Source organism: Sciurus vulgaris (genome assembly GCF_902686455.1).
Source record: "Sciurus vulgaris genome assembly, chromosome: 5".
Classification (NCBI taxonomy): domain Eukaryota; kingdom Metazoa; phylum Chordata; class Mammalia; order Rodentia; family Sciuridae; genus Sciurus; species Sciurus vulgaris.
The window spans coordinates 20,279,894-20,299,911 of NC_136465.1; the positions used below are offsets into that span (position 1 = coordinate 20,279,894).

General features: G+C 36.8%; 1 long non-coding RNA gene across 3 annotated transcripts in view; it reads right to left on the reverse strand.

Annotated features, from left to right (window-relative positions):
• Positions 1-1,294: 1,294 nt before the first annotated feature.
• LOC306663027 overlaps positions 1,295-20,018 on the reverse strand; it is a 34,366-nt gene continuing 15,642 nt past the window's right edge. Inside the window, exons 3-4 of one of the 3 annotated variants that reach the window (XR_013764328.1) lie at positions 9,994-10,029; positions 8,878-9,110 (exon numbers count right to left, since the gene is read on the reverse strand). This is a non-coding gene — a long non-coding RNA (uncharacterized lncRNA). Of the gene's footprint in view, positions 2,035-8,877; positions 10,030-20,018 lie in introns of those variants that run through there. The other 2 variants (XR_013764327.1, XR_013764329.1) reach the window with 2 other exon arrangements.

Here is a 20,018-nt window from a genome sequence, read left to right on the forward strand (position 1 = left end):
ACTTTTGGTAGTATGGCCATTTTGACAATATTAATTCTGCCTATCCAAGAACATGGGAGATCTTTCCATCTTCTAAGGTCTTCCTCAATTTCTTTCTTCAATGTTTTGTAGTTTTCATTGTAGAGATCTTTTACCTCTTTGGTTAGATTGATGCCCAAGTATTTTATTTTCTTTTTTTGAGGCTATTGCAAATGGAGTTGTTTCCCTCATTTCCCTTTCAGCTGTATCATTGACACATATTTTCAATGTGCAAATATATATATTTTTTAACGATGAGAACACGATATTTTCACTCCCTGAATTCAGAGCAAGTGAAAGCATTCAGAGAGTACCTAAATTCAAACATTTGTAGCTAGTAACGTTAACACATTAACGGTGACCTTCACTCCATTTACAAAGATCAGGATTTACCAACGATTTACATCATGATGCAAACCGATGAGCTTTAGTTATAGATCAAGACAGACTTGGAACCAATGGGACATCTAATTTTTTTTTTTTTTTTTTCCTTAACAGTATTCTTTTCTTTCTTTTTTATTGGTGTTTTTTTTTTTTTTTAATTGTAAACAAATGGGATACATGTTGTTTCTCTGTTTGTACATGGCGTAAAGGCATACCCTTTGTGTAATCATAAATTTACATAGAGCAATGTTGTTTGATTCATTCTGTTATTTTTTCCCTTCCCCCCACCCCTCCCACCCCTCTTTACAGTAGTTCCTTCCTCCATACTTGCACCCCTCCCTAACCCTAACTCTAACCCTTCCCTCCCCCCCATTATGTGTCAACCTCCACTTATTAGCGATATCATTCGTCCTTTGGCTTTTTGAGATTGGCTTATCTCACTTAGCATGATATTCTCCAATTTCATCCATTTGCCTGCAAATGTCATAATTTTATCATTCTTTATGGCTGAGTAATATTCCATAGTATATATATACCACAGTTTCTTTATCCACTCATCAATTGAAGGGCATCTAGGTTGGTTCCACAGTCTGGCTATTGTGAATTGAGCAGCTATGAACATTGATGTGGCTGTATTTCTGTAGTATGCAGATTTTAAGTGGGACATCTAATTTGATGAATTAAGATTCTTAAAAAAGTAGTAGATTCCATTTTTCTAAGAAATCTAAACCAAGGAGTTTTGGTTTTCTTAATGACTTTTTTTGTAGAGTATTACAGTTACACACTGTAGTTGAGTTCATCCTGAAAAAATCATACATGCATGAAATTTGATTTTAGTTCATGCTCCCCCTGCTTTTTCCCTTTCCTCCCTCCCTCCCTCCTTGCTCCTTCCTTCACTGTACTGATCTTCCTGTCACTCATTTATTTAGCTTTGATTGGTTGTTTCTACTCATACATAAAATTCCTTGTGGTATATTTACATATGCATATAAGCACATACGCACATTTCCTCGCCTCTTAATGACCTTTATTAAAAAAGTTTTTTCATTAGTTGTTGATGAACCTTTGTGTATTTATTTATTTATATGTGGTGCTGAGAATCAAACCCAGTGCCTCCCACATGCTAGGCAAGCGCTGTGCCACTGAGCCACAATCCCAGCCCTCTCCTAATGACCTTTTGATCATTAAACACATACCTTTTTTTTTAAACTATGACATATTTTAGAGCTATTTTTAAATGTGGATGTAATTTTTTTGAGGATTTAAAATTAGATAAACTACCTCCGACTCCTTTAACACCACTACTTTCTCCCTTTTTCCCCAAGATCACCACCAATGTCACATTTCATATATACTGAACATTTACTATATGCCAAGAGCAATAGCATAGACAAAATTTCTTCACTTAACATAGCAATTTAAAGTATCCTATTGTTTTTATTTCATTGTGGGTGGTTGGGGAGCATTTTCCTCTCTCCTATGTATGTCTGTGTATTATCAGTTAACACAGGAGTGAGTATCTTTCTGAGAATGGGATATTTTCACATACTCGACGGGTCATTTGTGAAAGGAGTGGTGAGCAGGTCTGTTCTTCCCAGTGTCTGCATTGCTGGACTTGCAGTTGTACAGATGCTGGCAAAAATGGGATCAGGAGAGGTGGCAGGACCAAGGAAGAAGGAGGAAAAGGACAGTGAGAAAGAGAAAAGCAATTCTGCACAGATGGGAGATGACCTGTACCAACAACTGGGCCTTAGGGTCGATGGCATTAAGGGTAGTTCATAACATTCTCCTGCTGAACATAAATAATCTTAGAGCACCAGTATTGAATAAGGTCACTCTGTGTCCATGATGAAGTGAGACAGAACCAAAACCACTCTATAACTGTGTCTGAGCTCAACGAAAAGCTTTATGGCCACTGGAAAACCATAAAAATGATCAAATATTCTCTCTCCCAGTAGAGTAACTGCTGGTTCTTTACCACTTGCAACTTTTATTTCTCCTACCTTCTAGATAAAAATTATTAAAGATACTCAATCATAGAATGGTCTGCTTCTTACTGTCTTCAATCAGTGCCAAATGCCTGTTTTCTGGAAGCCTCCCCCAAAATGCCTAAAACAAGCTAAATTCCTGAGAAATTTTCTTCCATCTCTTATAAATGAGATTTCCCCATAGTGCTCCATGGTGTGTGGTCTCCCTGGTTGCAATGAACTGAGTCAATAAACCCAGATCTGTTTGACTATTGATGTGTCTTCAACTGGAGTGTATTAGCCAATCAGCCGAATTTCCATATATTTCTAAATTTCTATTTCTTTTCAAATTTGCATCAGAATTACCTGATTCTTCATTTTTCAAAATGAAGATTACTTAGCTCAACCCTAGATCACCTGAACATGAACTTCCACTGAGGCACAGGACCTGCATTGTAGCAAGGTCCCCAAGAAATTTTTATACCCATAGAATGTGAAATACTGTTTAATATATTTTTCCATATACATCCAAGCAAAGCCAGAATAATACTCCACACCTTACCCAAATGTGTCACCGTCTTGTTGGAAAATCACTTCCAAACCCTGCCAAGTTTAAAATATAATGTAGTTAAGTATAGAGTAGATTTTCATTAGTCAGTTTCCATATTTGTGAATTTACCTACTTGTTAAAATTTATTTGTAACCCCAAAATTAACCTCTCTAGGTCTCAAGTTTTCTTTTCTGTAAAGGAAAATACATTAGGTTGAGTCCTCTAAAAACCAGGCACTAAGATGATTTTAAACACACAAAGGTGTGTTGGGAGAGCACCTGTGAGGGAAAAAGTGAATCTCTTGCATTACCTATTGCGGCATAATAAATTATCCTGGAATTTAGTGACAGCACAATATATATTCATTATCTCAGAATCCTGTGTTACGAAAATGGAATTGACTTAGCTGGGTTCCTCTCTTCGAGTTTTCTCAGAAGGCTGCAATTAGTATGTCACCCAGGGTTGTGGTCTCATCTGAAGGCTTGACTTTGGGATCCAATTTTGTTTACAAGATTGCTGTCAGAACTCAGTACCACGTGGACTGTTGACTGAGGAGGGCCTTGGCCATTACTGGCTGTTGTCCTTCCTCAGTTCCTTTCCACATGGTTCTCTTCAAAGAGCAATTTGCAACATGGCAGCTGCCTTTCTTCACAGCAAAGGAGAAAGGTGAAGTGCTCAAGATGGAAGTTGTAGTTTTTTGCAATTTATTCACAGAAGTAAAATCCCATCTCTTTGTCACTTTGTTGTATTCTGTTCAATAGAAGCAGGTCCCTAGACCTACACAAGGATATGGGCACACAAGGATATGGGTACCAGGAAGTGAGGGATCCTTAGAGGCCATCTTGGAGGCTGTCAATGACAGAGCTAGAAGACTGGGGAAGAGATGAGTGTGGAGTTGTTCTGACTCTCTGAAGCAAGAGAGGAGGAGGAAGAGTTGGAGAGTCATGGTCTCAGACTGCAGAGTTTTAAGGATGTTTTAGCTAGGCAAAATCACCCACATGGGTCGTCCCCATATCACAGGAGAGTCCTGCCTTAGGTCCCTGTCACATTCATACACAGGCTGAGAACAGCATGTGGGAAGTGTGACTTCAGAGTAAATGAGGTGCTGGATTTTGAGCACAGCAGCTGGGGTGATCAGTCAACCTCATTCCCAGCAGCAGATATGAGTGGTATATTCTCATATTTGCAACAGGGAATAAAAATAGTGCCTTCCTCAGAGAGTGGGCGAATTAATGAATGACCTTATGAAGGGCATACAGAATAATTCCTTCTACAGAATGAGCCCCAGACAAACTCTAATTATTATTATTACCTCAAAAATACAGCATTCCTTTACTTCTAAAAATTACACATTTATGATATATTATTATTAGGAATGTCCTGCAACTCGCTTTTATAATTCAGCATTATGTTTCACAGATTAAGATTGACTTCTTTTCATATTGTTTTTTTTTTGGAGAACAGAAGTTCTTAATTTTAACAAAGTCCAGCTTATGGATGATTTCTTTCATGTACTGTGCCCTTGGTTTTATATCTAAAGCACTATGCCATCATCTGTTTTCTCCTAGACATCTTCTAAGAGTTTTATAATTTTGCATTTTACATTTGGATCTGTGGCCCATTTCGAATTAACTTTTGTGAAGGGTGTCAGGTCTGTGTCTAGATTCCTTTTTCTGCATGTAGATGTCCAGTTGCTGAAGTGCCATCTGTAGAAAAGACTTACCCTAACTCCGTCATATCGCCTCTGCTCCCTTATGAAGGATCAGTTGACTATATTTATATGGGTCTATTTTTGAGCTTTCTATTCTGTTTCTGTTCCGATTCATTTATTAAGCTGCTAAAGAATATAGGATAATATGAAGAGGCAAGTCTATTCTCCTCCACACCAATCGGATGTCCAGTGATTTAATTCCATTCTGACTTCACCTGGAATTCTCATCAGGGTTCACAATTTCAAGGTCTCAGTAATACAAGGCTCCCTCACTTTAGTTACCACTAGCAAGATCTGGCTCATTTACATTTCTGACTAACCAGAATGAGGGAGTCCCACAACACCCTCATCAGGTTTGATGATGTGCTAGAATAGCTCACAGAGCTCAGAGTAGCACTGAGGTCTACTGGCTTGTCATAAAGAATACAGCCAGGATCAACCAAATGGAAGGGATGCACAGGGTAAGGTATGTGAAGGAGGGGTGAGGAGCGTCCTTGTCATCTCGGGACCCACTACACCCCCAGCACTTTAATATGCCCACGAACCTGGAAGCTCTCCAAATCTCCTTATTAAAGAATTTTTATAGAATTTATTCTCTAGCATCCCCTACCCTCCCAGGAAAAAATCAGTGGGTGGGACTGAAAGAAAGTTCCAGGTTTCTAATCAATTGTTCTTTCTGGTGAGCAGCCTACCTAGGGTTCCCACTCTCCTCTCATCAATAGCATGAACGCAAGTGCGATATAAAGGGGTTTGTTATTAACAAATTCAAATGGTGCTTTATATATTTGTTAGTCTCTTGGGTTTCTTTCTTTCTTTTTTTTTTTTGGATGGTGCTGGGGATTGAACCCAGGGCCTTGTGCTTGCAAGGCACTACCAACTGAGCTACATCCCCAGGCCTCAAGTTTTTTGCCCATGATTCTACTAGGATTTCTTGCTCCCCTCTGTTGTTAGAGTCAGGGTCTGGCTATGCTGCCCATGCTGACCTTGAACTCCTGGGTTCAAGCCATCATCAGTTTCCCAAGTGGCTGGGGTTACGCAGGTGCACCATGCCTCTGGGGATTCCTTCATCCACCTGTTCATTTGCAGGTGCTCCTTGAAGAGCAATTCCTTGTTGGATTTAGCACTGCAGTTATCTTCTTATCTGTTATGTGTCCGTTAATGGTCTCCATTGTGTTCTTTTTAAAGTAGAAATCCTTATTATTTTGTAACCAAATTTATCAGTACTTTGCCTCATTAGTCTTTTTAAAGTTTGAATACCTCTTTTCCCACTTTTATACAGGTTTTCTTCTACTAACCTTATGGTTCTTATCCTTCCCATTCAGGTCTCCTGTCCACCTGGGGTCCACATTTGCCTGTGATGCTAGCATCAGTTTTATATTTCTCCATCTGAGGTAGTATTTCTCCACTATTTTTAAGCAGTCTCTCTCCTCCCTTAAATTAAAAAACTACCATAGCTCTGTGCGATGCCTTGTTCTCTGGTATGGAAAAATGGCCTTTTTTTTTCTCTTTTATCAAAATTAAAACATAACTTAAAAAATGGATTTATTAGAAAATTGCAAAAAAATAACATTGTATTTTAAGATATACAATGCAGAACAAAAATACAGTTTCAAAAATTGTGATAAAGAAACAATTGTATATATTATTGGTACTCCAGCATTCTTTCCCAAATATAATCTCCTCTCAGCCCCGCAAAGGGCCAAGGTCATTAGTTTTCTTTGGTTTGGTTTGGTAGTGGAAATTGAACCTGTCCACTATACCACTGAGCTACAGCCCAGGTCCTTTTCATTTTTTATTTTGAGACAGGATCTTGCTAAGTTGTTGAGTTTGGCTTCAAACTTGCAATTGTTCTGCCTCATACTCCCAAATGCCTGGGACTACAGGTATGTGCCACCATGCTTAGCTTCAATGTCATAGGTTTAAGGGTGATAATATCTTTGCTTTTCTTTATAGTTTTTTTACTTGTGTATGGATTTCTAATTCATAAACTTCATATAGACGGAATTATACCATCATATGAATGTACTCAACTTTATTTATTTATTGGTTTGTTCATACATTTTTGTGGTGTTAGGAATCAAACCCAGGATCTCACACCTGCCAGGTAGGTGCTTTACCACTGAGCTACAGCCCCAGCTCAACATTTTATTTTTGAAGTGATCCATTTTGTTTTAGTATCTGTAATTTTTCATTGCCGGGTTAGTCAGGTTTTCCTCTCTGTGACAAAAATACTTGACAAGAATAACTAAGTGGAGGAGAGTTTAATTTTGGGCTCGGAGTTTCAGAGGTTCAGTTCATAGTCTTGGGATTGCACTGCTCTGGGTTGGTAGTGAGGCAGAATATCGTGGCAGAAGAGTACCGGGGAGGAAAGCTGCCCGGCGCACGGCTGCAAGTGAGGAGCCGGGGATAAAATATAATCCTCAAGGGCATGGCCCTACAGCCATGCCTCACTTGCCTAGAGTGAACACTCAGTAATACACTCAAACCATTCATCCATCCGTGGCATGATCAGATTCTCTCTCTTAGTCTAATCTTTTAACTCTGAACATTCCTGCATTGTCTATTGCATGAGTGTTTTTGGAGGACATCTCATATCCAAACCATAATAACTGTAGTATGGTATTCCATTGTTTATTGGATATTTATGCTTTCATGTGAACATTAGCATAAACTTACTAAATTTCTTAAAAAATCCAACTGTTACTTTTAGTTGAAGTTGTCTTAAACATAGGCTTATTTAGGGGAATTTTTCATTTATTTAAAACTACATTGTCCCATGGGGCTGTAGTTATAGCTCAGTGGTAGAGCATTTGCCTAGCATGTGTGAGGCATTGGATTCAATCCTCAGCATCACATAAAAATAAATAAATACAATAAAGATATTGTGTCCATCTACAACTAAAAAAATTTTTATCCAAGCACATAGAATTTATCTTCTTTTATTCCAATTATCCTCTGTCCCCAATATTAGAGTCTAAAAGTATGCTACATGGAACACTTGTGTGTTCTTTGTTAAATTAATTCTCAAACACCTTATGTATTTGTTGTAGTTGCAAATAATATCTGAGATTTTGTAGTATTTTCCGATTACTTTTTGATGTGGAGAAATAATTTTGATTTTTAAAATTAATCACACAACCAGTAACCATGCTAAATCAATTTTACTCATTCTAATAATTTTTCTATTGATTTTATTATTTTTTTCTAAGTAGAAATTCACACTATCTGCAATAATGACAGTTTTGTTTCTTCCAATTCTTATACATCTTTCTCTTTTTTGTTTCTGTTTGCTTTGTCAAAGCCTGCCAGGACTATGTTAAATGGAAACAGGTATTCTTTTCTAGTTCTTGAGCTTACAGGAAATGCATCCTTCAGATGTTGCTGTAGGCAGGTATATGACCTTTAAGGCAGTTGTCAGTTCTATTCTTCCTTTTTTTTTTTTCTTTAATGGTACTGCAGACTGAACCCAAGGCCTCACACATGTTAGGCAAATACTCTACCACTAAGCTACATCCCCAGCCTGTCAGCCATTCTTGGTTACTAATTATTTAAATCATAAATGGATGTCAAACATTATCAAATGCATTTTTGTGCATTGATTTGGATAATTGTATAATTTTTCTCCTTCAATCTACTAATGTGGCAAATTGCTCTATTTTTTTTCCTGATGTTCAATTATTCCTGCAGTGATAACTCCAGCTTGATCATGACATATTAATTATTAAGTACACACTTGGATTTAGATAGCTTATATTTTATTTAGGTTCACAAGTAAAATGGTCTACAATTTTTTCCACTCTTGACTCAGCATTATCTGGTTTTGGAATCAAGATTACCTTAGCTCCATAAAATGAGCCCATGTATCTTCCTCTCTTCATGCCAGTCAATTGCCTGTTCACTTTCAGCTTTATTTCTTTTGTTCTGTGTGCATTGTGTGCTTGATCATAGAAAGGACCTCATAACTATTTTTGTGTTTAAACAGGAATACCACCGAGGCATCAAAATAGGTCAGACTTGAGGTGGTCTAGACAGTTGGCCCTCATTTCACTGACACCTCTTTTCACCCTTGTCTATCACCTGTCATAGTGTCTTCAGGTCACCATCAAGAAAGGAAATGCAGAGTTTCTGTGTCTTCCCTTTTTATTTCCTCAAAGAACAAAAGTTTTAAGTCTAATTTAAATTTGTTTCTTTAATCGTTAGTTGTTTGCATGTACTCTAAGAAACCCTTACCTAATCCAAGATCACAAAGGTATTCGCCTCTATTTTTTTTTCCAAAAGTTTTAGTTTTTATATTAAGCTAAAATTTGTTTATGAGGTGTATGGTTGTGTTAGTCAGTTTTTGTTCACTATAAAAATACCCCAGATAATCAACTTATAAAAAGAAAAGATTTATTTTGGCTCACAGTTTTAGAGGTTTTCATCCGTGATCAGTTGGCCCTGTTGCCTTGGGCCTTTGGTGGGAGTCTGTGGGAGGAACATGCTGTGGAACAGAACCATTCACCTCATGATCAGGATGTGGAAAGAGAGAGGGAAAGGGGCTGGGGTTCCACTGTTCTCTTCAAGGACATGCCTCTCAGTGATTGCAAGTTTCCACCGCCTCTTAGTAATGCCTTGCTTGGGACAAGCCTTCAATACGTGGGACTTTGGGGGACTTTTAAGATCCAAACCACAGCAATAGTTCATTTTTTCCCCTATGGAAATCCAACTACTCTAGTACCATTTGTTTAAAAAGACCATCATTCCTCAATTAAATGATCTTGGTATCTTGATAATTATTCAATCCTACATATGTATATACATATGAGTCTATTTTTATGCTTTCTATTATTTCATTAGTCTATTCCTCATTAATATCACTATTTTTTATTACTCTAGCATTTTACTAAGTCTTAAAATCAAGTAATGTGAAATATTTCACTTTGTTTTTCAAACTATCAAGCTTTCATAAATACAATCTGATTATCAGGTCATTCATGAAATAAGCTCCTTTACTTTCATATATGCCTCAAACCATCTCTATTCTCCCTATCACTGAACTTCACGGAGTTTGAGGCTAGGAAAGCGTGAGAGAAGGGATGGTGGAGCCAACCTCTCTGCGTGGCTGACCCAACCCAAAACATAACCCTGACCTTCGTAGCCGATATCCTCCATGTACAGGAGCCCGGGTGACCCACTTCTGGTTAATGAGAGATAAATTTCAGATGTCTCATCTGTCACACAAGTATTTCCCTGATGAGAAAATCTTGGCAAGACAGTGATATAGGTCAGTGCAAATTTATCACCAATATAGGAAAGCATCTTAAAATTTATGTCTATTAATAGTGAACAGGGCTGGAGGTGTAGCTTAGTGCTGCAGAACTTGCCTAGCATGAGTGAAACTCTGGGTTGGATCTCCAGTCCTACACAACAAAATATAAATATATCAATAAAAATATAAATAAAAACAAATAAGGGAATAAATAATGACATCTTTATTCTTGAAAACACATTTCGTAACATTTTTCCCCTCTCTAATACTTGTCATCATAATAAAGGATCCAGCTATCTTTATTTGATGGATGACTAGAAACCCCAAGCCTCTTTTATGTGTTAATAATAGAGTTCAAAAATTCTGTACAAGAATGTTTCTAACCCTATGTAATTATGATTCTAACTACCACTCTAAATAGTTGTAGTGGAAGTAGTGATCGTCCTATGCTGTACTATTTATAAAACAATTGTATGTGTTAATTGTTTATTAAAGAAGACCTCTACGGTGGATACCCTGCCATAACAACTCTTAGACAAGAAATCCCCTTAAAATGATATTTCAAAAATCCAGGTTTCTCAAAGACACATGGCTGCCTACCCAGTGATTGCAGGTGAGGATAATCGCAGTGGTAGAATTTTTCCTGTGTGAGAATTGAAATCAGTGCTACTGCACTCTACAGTACCGTAATTTCCAAATTAGTCAGTGTTCGTTAACATACCCTACTGAATTGGGAATTAAGTATTAAACTCAGACTTGATTACTTTTTCCTAAAAGATCCCTAGACTAGACTCTGACTGCCCCGAGCAACTTGATCTTTTGACAATAACAGCAGCAACATGATCACTTGGGTTTTGATGGATGACTTACATGAGTTGATGTGATCTTTTAGAGATTGTAGTGAAGACTGACTAGCTCAGGATGGTGCTGGGGTCTGACAAGAGAAGTTGTAGCCTTCCCCAAAAGAGTATAAAACATGGAGAGAATTTCATGTATTAGAGTATACTTCTCTGACACATGTCACTGTCCCTTTTGCCCTTTATGGGTCTTTCCCACCCATCCATCCCTTAACTTTTAGGGCAAGAACCAAAGTCACATAATCAACTGGATTTGAGAAAATGTGTTTTAAGTTCATGTCTTATAAAATGTAAAGCCTTTCGTTGGTAAAGCTTTATAGAGAAGAATTACCCTATCTTTCTCTACTGCTGATCCATGCATAGTATTGGAGAAATCCATACATTTCTCTGTCTGCATTCGTCAAGAGATTTAGACTTTTAAATATTCTTCTTGCACCAAAACTTTAGTTTTCAACAGAGGGTTTCACAGTTCCTAGATTAGCCTTTGGAAATTGGGACCAAAAAGAGTAAATAATTATTTCCCATCTGTGACTCAATACGGACATAATTATGTAATTGTTCTAAAATAACAATTTTTTTACTGAAATGTAACTTACATATAATAAAATTCATTTTTTTTTCAGTGTTGGGGATAGGATCCAGGGTCTTGAACATGCTAGGTAAGCTCTTTACCACCATACTACATCCCCAGCCTGAAATTTGTTTTTTTTTTTAAAGTATGTATTTCAATGACATTAAATATAGCCAGAGTTGTGCAACCATTAGCAGAACATTATCTAATTTCAGAACATTTTTGTCACCCCCCAAAAGAAACGTTATACCCATTAGTAGTCACTTCTCACTGCCCACTGCCCCTTTGTCGCTAGCAACCACTAATTACTTTTTGTCTCTATGGATTTGCCTATTGTGGACTGTTATGGCTTGGGTCTGGAGTGAGCCCCCAAAACCTCTTTGGTTGAGGACTTGTTTCCAATGCAGCAATGTCCAGAGGTGGGCCTTCTGGGAAGTGATCAGATCATGAGTGCTCTAACCTCATCAGTGGATTAATCCATTTGATGGATTAATCCATCTGATGGATTAATAATTTGAATGGACTACTGGGAGGAGGTTTGTAAACTGTAGGAAGGTGGGGCATGGTTGAAAGAAGCAGGTCACTGGGAACATACTCTTGGGGAATATATCTTATCCCTGGCCTCTTTCTTCCTCTCGCTGTCCAGCTGTCATGAGCTAAGCAGCTTTTCTCCACTACCCTTCCACTATGATGTTCTGCTTCAGCTCAGTGGAGCTGACAATGGATGGAAAACTCTGAAACTGTGAGCCAAAATAAAGCTTTCTTCCTTTAAGTTGTTCATGTCAGGTATTTTGATCACAGCAATGAAAACCTGACTAACACATGAACATTTCATATAAATGGAATCATACAATATATTCCCCTTTGTTGCTGTCTTCACTCATTTAGTAGAATGTTTTCAATATTTTTATGCATGTTGTAGCGTGTACCAGGACTTCATTCCTTTTTATTTCTGAATAATATTATGTTGTATGGATATACCATATTTTGTTTATCTAATTATCAACTGATGAATATTTGGGTTGTTTCTAGTTTGGGGTTATTATGGGCAATGCTATTAACATTTGTGTATACATTTTCACATGAACATGTGTTTTCAATTCTCTATGGTATATACATAAAACTTCAAAGTTTTAAGATGACTAAATTATTGCAAAATCCAGAAGCACATTAAAAGACCAATACTGTATGACCAAGTGGGATTTATTCCAGAAATACAAATGTGGCTTACAGTTTTATAAACTATTAACAAAATTCACTATATAAATAAATCAAAGAGAATAGCCAGATGATCATCTTGATAAATGCCATAAATGCATTTAATAAAATTTGATCCATTTCTAATGAAAACACTCAGGAAAGTAGAATTAGATGAATGTTTTCTTAACTCATTAAAATCAGAAATAAAATAAAGGTGCCAGTAATATATTAATCTAAGGAATCAAGAGAGCTGGAGGGGAGGTTAAAAAATGATCATTTTTGGGCTGGGGATATAACTCAGTTGTAGAGTGCTTACCTCACAAGCACAAGGCCCTGGGTTCAAAAAAAAGATTTTGCAGGTTATTTTAAACTATATACTCAAAAATCAATATTCTGATTATATGTTTCTAAAAGTACTTACCTAGTTAGAGAACAGATCAAAAGAAAACATTGATTTCAGTAGTAAAAACTTAACAAGAAGGGCCATAGGAAGAGAATGATAGAATTTTATTGAGGTTTGCCTGACTCCAAATAAAATGCTTTGATCACTATGCTGGATATATTCACATGTTCATTTATATGATAGAGGTTGCATTAAAATAAGTAGTAAACAACTATGATCATTCAGTAAGGGTTCCGGACAAAAGGTGTTGTCTGAAAAAAAAAATTAAGATTTCAACTCCTCAGCATGATGGGAGTTGGAAGCAGGACCTGGGAATTGGAGAAATGTTAAATCAAAGGATCCAGAATTTCAACTAGACAGGAGAAAGAAGTTCAAGAGTTCTATTATTGAGATGGATGTGATGGCTAACACCTGTAATACCAGTGGCTTGGGAAGTTAGGTAGGAAGATCTCAAGTTCAAAGCCAGACTCAGCAACTTAGCAAGATCCTGTCTCAACATATAAAATTAAAAGGGAAGAGGATGTGACTCAGTGGTTAAACGCCCCAGGATTCAATCCCTGGTACCTTAAAAAGAGAGAGAGAGAGAGAAAAAGAGCTCTCTTGTGCCATGTGGTGACTATAGATATTAACAAAGTATTATATACTTCAAAATTGCCAAATTTTAAATGTTATTACCACAAAAAATGGTAAGGATGTGAGATAATGCATGTTAATCAGCTTGATTTAGCCATTATACAATGTATACATATTTCAAAACATGTTGTACACCATAAATATATAAAATTTTTTTGTCAACTTAAAAAAAAGACATCAACTCTTTACACAAAAAGCACACCTATAATCCCAGCGGTTTGGGAAGCTGAGGCAGGAGAATTGTGAGTTCAAAACCAACCTCAGCAAAATCAATGTGCTAAGCAACTTGGTGAGACCCTGTCTCTAAATAAAATGCAAAAAAGGGCTGGGGATGTGGGCTCAGTGGTTAAGTGCCCTTGAGTTCAATCCCCAGTACAAAGAAAAAAAAAAAAAAAAAACATTCTAGATGGATAACAGATGTGTGACAGATAAAAGATGGATGTGCAATAAGATGGATGTGCCTTCAGAGTATGGCAGGCCTTTTAAAACTGTGTCACAAAAATTTGGAAATCAAAAGGATAAGATCAATAACTTTGACTCTTTAAACTTCAGTGCTACAAACAAAAAAGAAACAAACCCCAACTCACACTATGAGAAAGAAGGACATGGCAAATTGAGAAAATGTTTTGCAACATGTTACAAAACAAAGGGCTAAAATATTTTACACATAGGGGTAAAAACAAAATAAAGATGACAAAAGAGAATAAATAGGAAATTTACAAAAAGATGTTATCCAAATGATGCATAAGCATATAAGATATTCAACCTAATTACTAATTAAATACTAGCCAAATAGTATTAAAAATATCATTGAAATGTCATTTTTTGTCAAATTGACAAATACTAAAAAGGTTAATAACATTCAGAGTTGGAGATGGTTTCAGGAAATGGATACTTTAATACCCTACTGGTGGAAATATAAATTGGTACAATGTTCCTAGAGGATTTGTTGGCAGTACACATAAAAATGATTTTTAAAAAAATTCCACATATAGGAATTAATCCAAAGGAAATAACTGAATAAGTGAGGACAGATTGAAACTGTAATGATACTCATTGTGACTTCTTTCTTTTTTCTTTTTTTCATTGTGGTTTTAAGAACCACCGATAGAAATTCATAAACAGCCTGGATAATTAATTAAAGAGTGATTCATGCTTTCAGTAGGTACTGCAGCCTGTAAAACATCAAAGTAGCTCTATATTGATGGGGATGGAAAGGTGCACGGAACAAATGGTTGATGGATAAGAAGCACATTTCAGAAGAGTGTGAGCTCATTTATGTAAAATATTTTTTTGTTAACAAAATGTGTATGCTTGCAGATAGAAATGTCTGGAAGAAATTCACCACACTGATACTAGAAGTTTTTCTTATGGTGATGGGATTGTAGGTATGTGTTTTTACTTTCTTCTTTGTTTACCCAAGAGCATACACCGGATTTTAAGAACAGTGAGCTAGTTTTAATAAATTGACCCACATGTGTCTCCTTTCAGTGCAGCACAGCACATTTCAGAAGTCTGGCGTGGACACAAGAGCAAAGATCAAATCAAGGGAACATCTCTGCAAAGCACACTCAGTTCTAAATAAACGCACAAAAGCTCAGTAGCCAAAGCAGTATTGAGAAGAATTGAGTGCACTTGAAATAAGGTGGTTCAGACAGTCACGTATCTCTGTACCCCAAAATGCCACCCTAAAGAGTTCACATATCCCTTTAAAACATTCTACCGCCAAAATATCACATTTATATTCAAAAGAGACAGTGTTCAGAAAGGTAAATATTTTGACTTTGCACACATTCTCATGGTGAAAAATAGTTTTGAAGTGACATATCAAAGGCCAGAAAAACGTCATTGTAAAGTATCATTGACTTCCATGGAGGAGACTTCAATTTGCACTCAGAGGCCAAAAAAATAGCATCATCCAAGGCCTAGTACATTACCCATCATTGCCAGAAATATATTTCTGGCAAAGAAACGAGGATTTGTAATTGAAATATCAAGTATATTTCAAGAAGGTATTATATTCCAGAGGGAATGGAATAGTTTTAGAAACAGATTTAATCTTCCTTTCCCTGACCTGAAGCAATTCTGCACGCCAGCAACTATTAGGTAGAATCTCCATAATATTGAAAGCAATGAATATAAGCTTTATAGTTCTTAAATTTTCACATATACTTACTTAGGAGTTATTATTTTTTTCTGTCTAATAATGCCAACAGACATTCCTTAAAGATAGTTTTGTCTGAAATTTCCTGCAAATGACATATATTCAGTCAAATTTTATGTTCTTCTTCAACATAATTGATAAATGTTAGACCCTGTTGTAATTTTATTTACACCTGTGGCAGTATTACATTGCTTGTACAGACATTTTTATTTTTAGATTTGGTCAGCCCAAGTAGAGAGAGAGAGAGAGAGAGAGAGAGAGAGAGAGAGAGAGAGAGAGAGAGGGAGAGAGAGAGAGAGAGAGGTGGTGATAAACATGAACATATTACATGGTGGGGGGCAGTTAGAGTTCATGAGATAATACTGGTAATCTATTTTTAGCAAAAAGGAAAAATGCTATGCATGTGCTTATTGCATATTGATAATGTAAAGGCAAAATATAGTCCCACAAATAAAAACCATGCATAAACCAATATTGTCAATGTTTTACATTCATAGACACATATCTTGCCAAGGAGGTTAAAAAAAAGAAAACCTTAAGCTTTAGAAAGGCCCAAGTTCCCAAGGTCAGAGCAATGCTAGCAGAGGCAAGTTTTCCACATTGTTCCAATTTGTTCAGCCTTATCCATTAGTCAATCACTAACTTCTGGATCTCATTTTTTTTTTTCAGGGATGTGCACAAGCCAATTTTGTATGGAAACTACAATGTAGAACTACATGTTTTTGAAAAGAAATTGCAGATAGAAAATTGGTTTAGACAACTCAAACAGCTTTCTAAAGTCTCTTTAGCACAGTTGGAAGCACAAGGGCTATCGTGGGCCACTAGTTTTTATTAGTTGCAAAATACAAAGTCATTCTTGTAAGTTTCAGTACCAACTATAGAACATTTCAAGCTTGAACATTTTCCCCAGAGACTAGCTAAGTCCCTGTTTACAGCCCAAACTCATAGTTTAGTGTAATTTGGAATATCTGCAACAAAAATGGCATGCTCTGTAGAATTTTTTTTTTTTGGGGGGGGGGGGAGATTTACTGACAGGCAGTACAGTTGGACCAGTTGGTGATTCTCGAAGAGGTCTGTGTAGAAGACTGGAAGATCAAACCTTGTCCTTTTTACTCCTCACTGAATCATGGATGAGAATCTCTAAGTATGTGCCAGCAAAAGAATTCAATGTTATAATTGTATATTTTGGTGGAAACATTTTGATTTTTGTAACAAATCTACAGAAAGTAAAGTTTTGGGAAAAAAAAAAAAAAACTAGGTGTATAGGATGAAACAGATTTGAAAGGCACTAATAAATAGTGAAAATTACTCTAAAAGAAGGAGAGTTAAAAAGAACTGGTCATTTAACTGAGAGCTTAAGACAATTTTCTTGGTTGAAGAGGTGACAGAGGGACGAGGAGGATCTTGCAGTACTCAGAGTGTTCCGTTCCAGTTTCCTCCCCGTTCCCATACTTGTCTGGTTCATAAGCAAGCTGTGAATTTGGATGGCTTAATCTGTGACTTGATTAACTTGACTAAAGGCCGAGCTAAGTTGAAATATTTGGCTCTGCCTTTCAGAATTGAAACAGATAAACATCATCCTTGCCAAGTGGCAATTGCAAAAGTTTAAGGGTTTTGATGGGGACTAGTGGGACTGGGAAAGTGACAGAATGAGGATTTGGTAATAATGAACAAAGAGGAGAGAAAGACAGAGAGGAGCAGAAGGAGGAGGAAGAAAAAAAAGAAGGGAGGGAGGGAGAGAAAAAGAACAAGTAAACACTTGTGGGGGAGAGAGACAATTCAGAAAATTTACTTAATTTTAAAGTTTATAGAGAAACAAAGAACTGGGCATGGTAGCAGCTGCCTGCAATTTCAGCTAGTCAGGAGTTTGCAATGGGAGGGTCACAGGTTCAAGGCCAGCCTGGACAATTTAGTGAGACCCTGACTCAAAATAAAATAAAATTACCAAAAAAAAAAAAAAAAAAAAAAAAAAAATATATATATATATATATATATATATGGCTGGGGATATAGCTCAGTGGCAGAGCACTGGCCTAGCATCTGTGTGCAATTGCTTGTACCTAGAGGAAAAAAAAAAAAAAAGGAAAAAGAAAGAAAGAAACATAGGCTCACAAACAATAAATCATCATAAAGTTAAATATATGGCAATAAGTAAAGACTGCTGCTCACTACAATGCACAGGGAATCAACACTGCAGGGTAACAAGTCCATGGCTGCCAGAACCTGGAGTTACAAAATGGTGATCAAAGGCACGTACTACTTGGCAGAGCAAGTACACACGTTTTCACAGTCACAAGCATTTGCTTCCCAAGAATTACACTGAACTGTCGGAGAAGAACTATGTTCCAGAATAATGAACAGGAACATTATTCCACCTATATTCCATAGAAGATATGGATACAATTATATATTAAGATATAAGTAAAGCCACTCTGGAAGGCTAATTCTTTTCTTGTTTTTCTTTCTTGGTATTGGGAACTGAATCTGAAGCCCTCACTCATGAGCTATATCCCCAGACCTTTTAAGAATATTTATTTATTATTTATTTTTTTGAACAGGGTCTTGCTAAATTACCAAGGCTGACCTTGAATTTGTGATCGTCTTGCCTCAGCCTCCTGAGTAGTTGGGATTATGGGGTCCTCCATAATCCTCTTAGCTTTGTGTTTTTCAAAACCCTTCTTTTCAGGCAGGGTGGTTTAGTTGGGTATCATCATATGTAACCAAGTTTGTCTGGGCTGACTTATCTGGGTTAAAATATCCAAAGTAATTCTCTATTTGTTATCCTTCTTAAAGCGCTTTGTTAAAGGTTGTCAGTAGGTGGGTAAAATTGCTTCACGAGGTGAAAACTTTAATTCAGAATAATTATCTGAGAGACTCCAGTGAATTAAAGTTTGACTTATGAAGTTCTTTTTGAGATCTAGTAGTTTGTATTTTAAAGCTCTCCTGGAATATGAGCTGATTCTCATGAATTTTCCAAGGAGAGTTCCTTTTGAAACTGTTTTAACAAACAGATAAAGATCATTTTTAATTACTTCATCACTCATATGCAAATAAATGCTGTTATGGAATTTCAAGAGTGCTTGAAAGTGCTTCCCAAGGAAGGTAATAGTTCCCTGTGGATTTAATTTTTTCATTAATAATTTATTTAGCAAACATTTTCTTCCAGAAAAGTACAGAGGTCGTGATCTTGCCATGAATTAGCCCAACTTTTTAGATACTAAGTTTATTCAATGAGATATTACTAGAATCCTTATCATGACTTTTATCACACAAGAATGGTAACTATGTCATGTATTTAAACCTTGTGGAAAGAAGTCCAGACGGCAGTTCCTTATGGTTTGATTTTAGCTATTTCTAGGACATTCATTTTAACCTTAAACAGAATTCTGGAAAATGTGGGTTTTGTGTTGATTTATATAATGATTATTTATCTGTATCTTCTTCCTCATATGCAACATGTTGGGAGAAGGTGTAGACAAGGGTAAGAATCCACAACATTATGTAAAAGTGATAACAAGAACAAACTGTAGCCAACGAATAAAGATTGGAGGAGGAAGTGAAGCCACCCAGCACAGTCTAGGCTGGATTAGTTACTCAGAAGTCTGTGCGTGTGAGAAGGAATGTGGTAAGCCACTAACCCATAGAGTGGTTGATACACAGCTAAACCCTGGCAGTGGCTGACACATACACTTAAACAAGCTGTAGTAGCTTCCTTATTAACTTACAGAGGATAAATGAGAGGAAGCAGAGAAAGACAAAAAAGGAGTGGCCTAAAGATAAGAAGGGTGGGAAATATCTTGGTCAAAATCCAGGCAAATATTTGCTAAAGTTCAACTGAAGTCTATATCCCAGGTTAGCTAGAAGGGGGATGCATGTGTGGGTTGGGGGAGGTCAGGCCATGAGAACCTTCTAGATCCTCAAATCCTCCTTTCATAGAAAGAGATATTGAATCTCAGGGAGATGGGAGTTCCAAGTCATGAAGAAGCAGGTCATTGTCCCTCCATCCATCTCTGTGCTGTGGACATCCTAGTCATCCTTAGAGGCTCAAGTCAAAAGCCCCTTCTCTGTTACCCCTGCCTGCCCTGCTTTTCCTAACCTAAAGGGATCTCTTTCACCTCAAATTTCAAGAATTCATATAACTTTCTACTTATGTTTTGGTCATTTGTATATATTTTAGCTCTCAGTCTTCAGTCTAACAGGGTGCAGTGTATGTGACACTAATAATCTTTCGAAAAAAAGAATGATTCCCAAGACCACTTTTAAAAAAATGGACATTTTCCTTAACCTTGTGCCAATTCAAAAGAGAAACAAC